Consider the following 10725-nt stretch of genomic DNA (forward strand, 5'->3'; position numbering starts at 1 on the left):
ATAATAACCATACAGAAGAGGACTTTTTTTAGTTAATTATCTCATTAAACCAGAATAACAAAGCAAGTTTATTGATAAAAAGAGAAAAATAAGGGTTAAATATACGTGAATAGGATCATAAGCAGCCTATAAAACTGCCATGTTGTCAGTGAAGCTCTGATTTATGTATAAAAACAGATTTTCTAGACTTTCATTCATAATTAAAACCTCTGACTGACTTTCCCGCCTGCATTCAGCTGTGTGAAATCTCTTCTCACTGACTGACTGTGCAGAAATTCTGTTAACTCACTGAATGTCTCACAGGGCCGACCGGAGGGGGGGGGGGGATGAATCTCCAGCTGTCGTCCTGGGCCGGAGTTGAGTTGAGTTGAGTTTTCCAGTAAAATGACTTCACCATAACCACATTTACAGCAGGCAGATGGACGTCGGCCCGCAGCCAGCACTTCCAGTCGGGTGAAGAGACGCTGGGACGAGTCCTAATCCCCAATCCTCCCCTGACCCTGTGGGGGGGGGGAGTAACCCTCGGAAAGAAAATAGCACAAGATATAAACATAATTTGAATTTTTTTAAGTTTTTGTCCCGGAAGTTGGTCAGTTTGTATAATGACGTCATATTAAATTATATTTTTGACATTAATTTGAATGCCCAGGGATAATTTATCATCTGTTTAATAGTTATTAACAACATTTTACACAAATTATATCACTTTTTACAAATAAAATGGATTAAAAAAAACACAAGGGAAAACTTCTGTCCTATAATAATGACTTATAACTCAAAATAATGACTTATTATCTCAAAATAATGACTTAATATCTCAGAATAATGACTTATTATCTTAAAATAATGACTTATTATCTCAAAATAATGACTTAATATCTCAAAATAATGACTTATAACTCAAAATAATGACTTATCTTAAAATAATGACTTGTTATCTCAAAATAATGACTTATTATCTTAAAATAATGAATTATAACTCAAAATAATGACTTATTATCTTAAAATAATGACTTAATATCTCAAAATAATGACTTATAACTCAAAATAATGACTTATAACTCAAAATAATGACTTATTATCTTAAAATAATGACTTATTATCTCAAAATAATGACTTAATATCTCAAAATAATGACTTATAACTCAAAATAATGACTTATAACTCAAAATAATGACTTATTATCTCAAAATAATGACTTATTATCTTAAAATAATGAATTATAACTCAAAATAATGACTTATTATCTTAAAATAATGACTTGTTATCTCAAAATAATGACTTATTATCTCAAAATGATGATTTATTATCTTAAGATTAGTTAAGGATCATTAGGATAATTTATGATGAAGAAGATGTAAGAAGAAGGGAAAATAAAAATAAAAAACAAATGTTTGCTATTTTGGTTCAGCGCATTAGTGAGCTAATGCTAGTTAGCCTGGCACTGATGGAAATGTCCTGGTGGATACAAATTATTATTTTCATTATTGATTCATCAAATATTTGTTCAACGTTTAGTCTATAAATTGCGAAAAATGGCAGAAAACACGTCGTCATATTATTTTGTAAACATTTTGAGCTAAAACGAGTCAGAACATTTATTTACAAATCTGTGTAGGTTTTTATTTTACAACTTTTATTTAAAAAAACTAGTTCTGTAAATAGTTTTCTAACTATGGGGATTAAAAACATCGCTCTGTAGCTGTTACATCAATTTAAGTGTCCGGTTAGCCCCGCCCACATCCAGTTTAAGCCACGCCCACTCCAAGTATGGCTAATTTATTTGAATAAACAATGTTTGTACTTCCTCATCTCTTACGCTAATGTAAATAAAACAGCTTTTTATTGTTGTTCTTTCAATGAATAAAATGTAAAATGTGCTGAAATGTATTCAGGATGTCGAACCCATAAATATATGATTATAAGTATTCAATGTGTTATTTGAACCTAAACCCAGAACCCGCTCGTTACATCAGAATAAACTGTTTACCCGGCGGAGACCAGCTGTTTGTCCTCAGATGGGAGGAAATCCCCCTCAGTTCGACTGAGCGAGGAGATTATTTTAATCACAATGTCATAAATACGAGAACAAACACACACTGAACTATCCTTTTATGATCAATTAGAAAAATAGCTGATTAAAAAAAAAGATTTAATTCCTCTTCAGCTTCAAACTGCTCATTCCTTCTCAGGATTATCATTTTACTCACTCAGCAAACTCTTGTCTAATTAAATCAATAAATAAGCATTTAATCTCTTTATTGTGGCGATAAATTCTCCTAATTCCACATCCTGCTGTAGAGAAACGTGTTTCAGTTTTTAATTATGGGATTATTCGTCAGTTTAACAGATTAATTATGACGTTTAAAGAGACGACGCAGTGTTTGTGTGCGACCCAGCAGGTGAGATTTATTCCCGCCCGGCTCTTTAAAGGCCGACGTAGACGAAGGCGTTCGGTGCAGCTGTATTTATTCTACCGTGCCATCGAGTTCACACATACAGGACACTGAACAGCACGTAGCAGCTCGCTCTCGTTCCCAGGAGAGTGAATAAAGAGAGGAAAAAAAACAGGGGTCAGAGGTCAACTGTGAGCAAACAAGGGGAAGAACAAAAGGAAAACGAGAGTTTATTGTGGATTATTATTATTATATTAAAGCTTAAAGGTGTGACATTTAACAGAATATAATATTCATAGGTATGTTTGTACCAGTGTATAATCAGCTGAATGTAGGAATTGTTGTGTTTTGGTTAGAAAGAGTTTTTATCTACAGAGGGAGAGGGTCCTCTTCCACAGAGGCGGCCATTTTGAACCGCCATGTTTCTACAGTAGCCCATAAAGGGACAAAACCAAACACAGACTCCAAACAGGACGTTTCAGGAGTTTTACGGCTCTATTCAGCTACAGACAGTTCACACAGGAGGCAGGTTTACTCCTAATTAATAGTACGATTATTTCTTCTTACTTCTGGTCCACAAAGTGTTTCTGAACTATTTGTTTTACTTCCTCTTACGAGAGATTATTTTTTTCCTCCTAGGATGGCGAAGGCATGATAGTTGATATATTTACGCTGTTTATAACACAGAGAGTTTATCCTGCATTAAAACAACAATTATATATTCATAATATACAAAAATATTACAGGAAATGCAACTTTATTTTATGTTATATGTCAGCGATCTCATAGTTTTTAGTGTTTTTATTGAAAAATGTTGTAGTAGTTTGATAATATTTTATGTTTTTAAATATATTTAACTCAATATTAGAGTCGAGGCAGCTCATGTACAACCGGCGGCGCACGTAGAGTTTGAACTAGTGTTACTAACTCTGGGAAGGCGAGTGGTATTCAGTTGGAAGTCGTGAATATACATATATGAGAAACTCTGGAGACTAAAAACTCAACTTAATTGAAAATATAAAACTATAATAACTAAAATAAATAAATAAAACTATAAAAACAAATGAATAAATTGTTGATAATTAATGTATTTTAATTTGAATTAATGCAAAATAGTTAAAAAATGAGCTCCAACTGCAGCAGTAAAATCCTTCTTTTACATTAAAGTTTGAGTCATAATAATCTAATAATATCATATATAATAATATAACAGTCACTGGAGGCGTTTTTACTTTACTTTTCTCTAATTTTACCTAAATATTTTGAATTAAGTAACATTTTAATGCACTTTTAAAGAGTGAGTTTTAGTACTTTTACCTCAGTAAAGGATCTGAATTCTTTCATTGTTTTGTTTAAATAACTTTTAGTGAATATTTCATCAGAAAAACAGCAAAAAAAATGTCGTGTAACAGACAAAAATACACATTTTATCTGTATTTTGTGCACAGATGAGCTTTATTCTGACACAGATGCGTCTGCAGATAGTTTGGGTTATACTTTATTTTACATCTGCCCCACAGATTGCCCCCCCCGCGGGGTTATAGCAGCTTACACCAATCGATGCAGGCTTTCTCTCACCCAGTAAAGAGCATTATTATATAACCTCCTCTGTTTCTGCGCCGCTGCACAGCTGACAGCGCCAGGGACCCTGCTGCATACTGCATGACATAACCCCTCCACACATCTGACTGCACACGGTCCTCCTCTTCATCTTCATCCCCGTTCAACAGTCGCTCTTCTGTGGGACTATTTTTAACACGGAAAGCAGACGTACGCTCAGTTTATTAATAGTGAATTCTGTGTTCATCCTCAGGCTCTCTCTCTCACTCTCTCTTTCTTGTGAATAATCCTTTTCTTGTTATGTTCCTTGTGACATAACCACACAGTAAACACACTGGCCTCCCTTTCTCTCTGTGTTTCATCCCTCTCTCCTCCTCCTCCTCCTCCTCCTCCTGGTGCTCTTTAGCCGAGTTGTCTGACCCTCCCGGGGTTTGGTAAAAGGGAGTTGTTGTGATATTAAACAGTTTTATTCAGACAGGGAATGTAAATAAAGACAACTGATGTGACTTTGTGTCTAAGAGAAGTGGTTTAGTTTGATGCTAATAAGAATAAAGAATAAAGTCTAAAGCCGTCTTCTGTTGTTTGGTTTACAGGATTTTACACCTTTTAGGCCTTAAAGCTACAAAAAGCCACTTGGCAGCTGATGTTAGCTGCCTTTAGAAAGATATTGCTGTGTAACATCTGAAATTACTAGACATAGACATTCATGATACTGATACTGAGCTGATAGATTAGTTGATTAATCGATCGACAGAAAAAATATCACATATATAACATATTTTGATAATCAGTTAATTGTTGTAGTGATTAAAATGTCAAACATTCAGTCATAAACTGAATATATTTAAGTTTTAGGGGAATAAAATTGGTAATTTTTCACTTTTTTCTTCTGATTTTATAGAAAATAATAATTTAATTAATCAATACTCAATATAAATGTTAGTTGCAGCTCAGATTTCTTGCACAATTTGGAAACTACAATTACTGTGTGATGTACTACATTTCCCACGGTCTCATTATATAGTGACGACCTCCCACCCGATCAAAGATTCGTAATTGTGATTATTGACATATTTGAATAACATAATTGATCAGAAACGTTGTGAACTTCTGACCGAGCGCCTCGTTAGCGGACTGTTATTGGTAAGTAGCTGTTTAATAAGATAATGTACGATTATCAGCGTAAACAATAAGCCTCTTACACTGTTACAGAGCTTATGATCAATATTTATTATAATAACAATGGATCAGCTCTGGGCTCCCTGGTGGCTCACCTATATTCCTCAGTAATGGATCTCCACTGTTCAAAGAGTCGGATTATTGCAGGTTCACAACAACAAAACAGTTCATTTCAACACTTTAAAGGTATTGATACACACATATTTTACTATATAAAAATGTAGATTAATTCATGTTTTTTTGGGGGATTGTTGCAATTCAGAAGATACAGATATTGATATTATCTATATTATGTTTTCTCCACCGTTCAGGCAACCTAGACGTCACATTAGTGTTGGCTCTAACATCTCGTGCCTCACTGAATTCAACTTGTCTTTTTTAATTAATGTAAAACTTTTAATTAAAGCTCTCCTGCTGCCGATAACTCATCACAGCCTTCCCATGGTGTTGCTGTTGCTGTGGAGATCCAGTGGAAGTGTGATGCACCTCCTTCGTGTTACAGATTATGCAATCAGCAGCTTCAACCAGAGCTTTTAACACGCCACTGTGTGTGTGTGTGTGTGTGTGTGTGTGTGACTGGAGCCTCGCCCAGAGCAGATCAGTCCATACAACCCCCCCCCATCCCGCCCTCCTCTACCGGCCTGCAGGGCTGAGCACGAGGCGCCCTCTGGTGGCGGTTTGAAGATCAGGACTTTATCCGGATTTCTTCTCTCTGTCACTTTCTCCACAGAGAGGTCAAAGGTCACGGTCAGTCACAGAACAACTCTCTGTAAAGGGGATTCAGTAGCTGGGTCTTTTTGTTTTTATACTTTCTTTTCAACCCTTTTTGTCTTGTGACCCTTTAAAATAAATGACTGCCCACAAAGTTTATTAAAACCAAACTGAAACCGGGTGTGAAGAAAATAACAATAAAAGCTAAACTGAAATAATATTATGTAATTACAAAACTAAAGTAAACTAAATATATACAGGGAATGTCTTTAATTAATAATTATGTGTTTGTATTATAAAACATATTGTGATAATTAAGTCTTTCTCTGACAAATACCTTCAATATTATAATAAAACTAATTCAAACTAAACATTTTTAAACAATAACAACTGAACTGAAACTCTGGAGACTAAAACTAAACTTAATTGAAAACATAAAACTATAATAACAAAAAGAAATACATAAAACTATAAAAACAAATTAATAAATTGTTGATAATGTATTTTTATTAATATTCGGACTGTTGGTTGGATCGAACGAGCATTGTGAAGGTCTCACTTTGTGATTGGGACGACATTTTTCACTATTTTCAGAATCATTACAAACCAAACAATCGATGGATCAATAGAGAAACTGATCAGCAGCTGAATCCATAATGAAAATAGAAACTATAATTACAATCTGATGCAAAATAGTTAGAAATGAGCTCCAACTGCAGCAGTAAAATCCTGTTTTTACATTAAAGTTTGAGTCATAATAATCTAATAATATCATATATAATAATATAACAGTCACTGGAGGCGTTTTTACTTTACTTTTCTCTGATTATACTTAAATATTTTGAATTAAGTAACATTTTAATGCACTTTTACAGAGTGATATTAATACTTTTACCTCAGTAAAGGATCTGAATTCTTTCGTTGTTTTTATTTGAATAACTTTTAGTGAATATTTCTGCAGAAAAACCACAAAAAGTTAAAGAAAAATCTGACAAAGCATACATTGTGTTGTGTAACAGACGTCTCTGGTTCGCTCTGTTCTGGGGAACCAAAATAAGCTTCTTCATTATCTCCTTTATGCTGCAGGAAAATTACAGGTTCCCTCTGCAGAAGACACACAGTGCCCTCGAAGCTCTGACGAGCTGCTCAGCCCAAAATAACTTCACAGTGAGCAGCTGGATCAGAGTAAAATAACAGGTTGTTACAAATTATATAAAGTAGGCCTACATAATGTTTGCATCTTAAACAAACATCTTAAAGGCTTCTTTACAGATGTTTCAAACCCTTCCTGCAACCACGAATCTCCAGATGTGTTGATTTTTAATGTTTGTGATGAACTGGAGGAAGACATGTGTTCTTAAGATAAATAAACTATTTATAAAACCCCTCTTGGATTAACTGGAAGTTTAAATAATTAACGTAAATTCTCTGTAAAGTTTGTCCAATCGTTGTAATTTCTCGCACAAATCGAACCAAACATCATCGAACTACTATAAAGTTTATTCTCACTGCAACAAGTTGCCTTTGATTTAATATTTTATGAATTACACAAAGAAAATTTTAACTATTTTAGCCATTTTCACTATTTAATTGCAAAGAACTAAACTAAAACATAGTTTTTTTTATCAATTAATTATTCATTTAACAAGTATTTCTTTTAATTTTGACTTTCTTCCACAATTTAATTGCAAAAAAATGTGTAAAAACTTCACAAACATTGCTATTTTTCACAAAAGCTGCAGTGAAATCAGACGTTTTAGGCTTCAACGGTCCCCAAAAAGAAAGAAATCCTGCAAAATCCTCGATTATCTGAAAAATACATCGTCACACAGCTGAAAACAGGCTGTTTTATAGGCTGTTTATAGTTCTCACAGGACAGTGGTGCTACCTACATGTGATGATCTTATAGAATACGACAGATTAAAACACCCAACAGAACATAAAGTAGTTCAAATGAGCAGTATAAAGTGCAACTGCAGTCTGTCAGTGCTGCTGATGGAGGGCGGACGTGAGCTCGAGCTGAGAGGAACTCGAGTGTCGGCCACTCTCGGTGTTAAAGGTCACCTCATCCCACACATGGAGAGTCTCCGTGTGGAGGCGGCCTGGCGGTCAGACGCTGGGAAACGTGACTGTGGTCTTGTCCCGGTCCCAGTTTTCTCCCCCCGGTGTTATCATCACTGGAAACCCCCCACAAACCTCTGAGTCCCGACATCCGCAGGGAGTACGTCCAACACAGCTGGACACTTAAAAGAAGAGTTTAACATCAATCTTTAGCTTTCTGGTTGGAAAATTTCAGTTTCCGGGTCTGTGACGTGTCTTAAACCTGCAGTCTGTGTAACGGCCAGCAGGGGGAGCTCTATTGACTGATACCATTCAGTCTTAAGGAGAAATAATCCGACTTCTCAGGTGATTTATGAGCTCAGTAAACAGTTTCCTGATGAATTTCTGGTCTCAATCTCTAGTTTCAGTCTTCTTCCATCCAGCATGATGTTCATTTAGTAACTGATGGTTCTTATTTAGAGTAAAATAGACCATAAAGCAGGGTATGCTTTAGGGCGGGGCTACCTTGAGTAAATTAAGTTAATTAAAGTGCAATATATTTTTGGGGAATTTCTGTGATTAAAATCAAATCTTTGCACTTTGAACATCGATAAATTGATGCATATTCAGTAAATATGATAATTTATAAACAGAAATAAGGACAATAACTAAAAGATCTGAAGCATTATAACACAGTGGTAATATAAAGTCAACTTAAAGGATTCATTTAAATTAACTGGATTAAACATTGTATAAACTCTAGTTTTATGTTCTATATATGTTGAGTTGTGTTCTTACTTTATCCCAAATGTTTCCAACAATGTTCAAACTCAGAGAAATCTGTCATTTTATTCCGGTAACGCTGCGTTTCACCAGTCGCACATTGACTGTTTATCCAGTCTGAAGCCACATTTTTACCATCCACGGTTTAGATCTTGGTGCTTTTTAACTCTTTTAAGGATTTTAGTCATCGGACGTCTGGATCTTAAGTTATCAGAGAAACAAGCTGAGCTAATGTTAGCAGCAGCTCGGCTCGCAGCCCCTCCGGGACGTCCTTCGTCTGTCCAACAGCGTGGGAGAAGCAGTGATTGTTAAGGTGGAACTGCTTTATTCAGTGTTTTTTAGCGGTTTAAATCAGCGGGTGCGTTTGTTTTTGAGAGGAGGAGACCTCTGTGGATAAATCAGCATATTGTCTCTTCCATCAAAGTGTGTCTGATTGATTTCTATTGATCGTTATAGAGTCTCTTCCTCTGCAGAATGCTTCCGGTTTAGCTTCAAACACCAGATTATTATTTACAACTAAAGAGCTAAAACTGGCCTGAGAGAGTTGTTTTTGTAAGTGGGGGGGTTTTCCTCTGTATGGTGGCCCTTTTAGGACATTTCACACTCTCATGTTGAGCCACAAGTCTTCATCTATAAGGTCTATAAGTTCCAACCTCAGCTCACAATCCCAGCCTTCATCAGCTGATCTTAAAGCCAGCCCACGTCAGCTGACTCCTCTCTGTGCGTCCAATTGGCCAAACCTCGTACAGAGCGCCGTATTTAACCTTTAACCTTTCTTACCCTCTCTGGCCTCCCGTGTCCGACTTAATCAATGTCACTTTGCTCAACGTGTTTGCTGCTGCTCTCTCTGGAAGAGCACCGCTGAATATAACTGACTGCAGACGGACATTAAAGTTTTATTTGACTGAACTCGCTCCGGCTTTCTTCCTGTTGAAGGTTTTTTGTTGTTGATCTGAGGGAATGTGATGGAGGGTTTTGTGTTTATAATAAATAAAGTTAAAGCTCTAGTGTGTAGGATTTAGTGGCATCTAGTGGTGAAGTTTCAGACTGCAACTAACTGAACAGCGCTCGTGTTAATACCTGATGACCTGGAAATAAACTACGCTCATTCTAGGAAACAAAAACATAAAACAAACCTATAAATATTAAATTCAATGTCTGACAATAGATCCTCCTCAATGTTTCACACTGGACCTTTAATAAAGAACTTAATTTGTCACTTTAATGGATGTTTGCAGTTTAATCTTTATAACTTTAAAGAGAGGTTTGTGTCCAATAGATTTAAAATCCTGTTCAACCAACCATCCAATCACATCTGTGCAACTGCTTTAGGTTTAGACGCTGTAGTGCTGAACTGTTGTTCAGTCTTCCACCAACCCCTGAGAGAAATATCTCTGCTCTTAAGCTACTAAAAGCTCCACTTGGTTCACCTGCTGGTTCCTAACTTTACCTGCTCCACTACAGCTGCGTGCAGAGGCTGGAAACAAGGTTGATGAAAGCAGAGAGAGTGAAACAAAACTGTAAATGTGCCAAAACGATGAGCTGGACGATGCTTTAAAGCAGCTCTTTCTTTTTCTATCACATATTAAACTGACTCAGTACAATGAACTCAAATAGTGAATATAAAGTTTGTGTAAAACGAGAGATTTGGATGAATTTTGAGCAGATTATTTCCTCTTTAGGAAACTTTATTATGTATTTTTAATCTTTTTTAACCATCATACAGTTTTCTTGTCCCTGATGTCTGACCGTTGTTCTATTAGACAATTTACTACAAGTTACTAAATATAGACGACTGCTTTCAAGGTCCAGTGTGAAACATTTAGGAGGATCAATTGTCAGAAATATGATATATTATTAATAGGTATGTTTACATTAGTGTATAATCACCTGGAAAATAAGAATCATTGTGTTTTTGTTACCTCAGAATGTTTACAGAGGCAGCAGGTACATTTAAAATCTCACTTCAGTAAAAGTTTACTTTTTATTATCCAGAGGGAACAGTCAATGTTATTTATTATAGATTAAACTGTTATATGATGGTTATTTAGTGGTT

Source organism: Dicentrarchus labrax, unplaced genomic scaffold (assembly GCF_905237075.1).
Source record: "Dicentrarchus labrax unplaced genomic scaffold, dlabrax2021, whole genome shotgun sequence".
Lineage (NCBI taxonomy): Eukaryota > Metazoa > Chordata > Actinopteri > Moronidae > Dicentrarchus > Dicentrarchus labrax.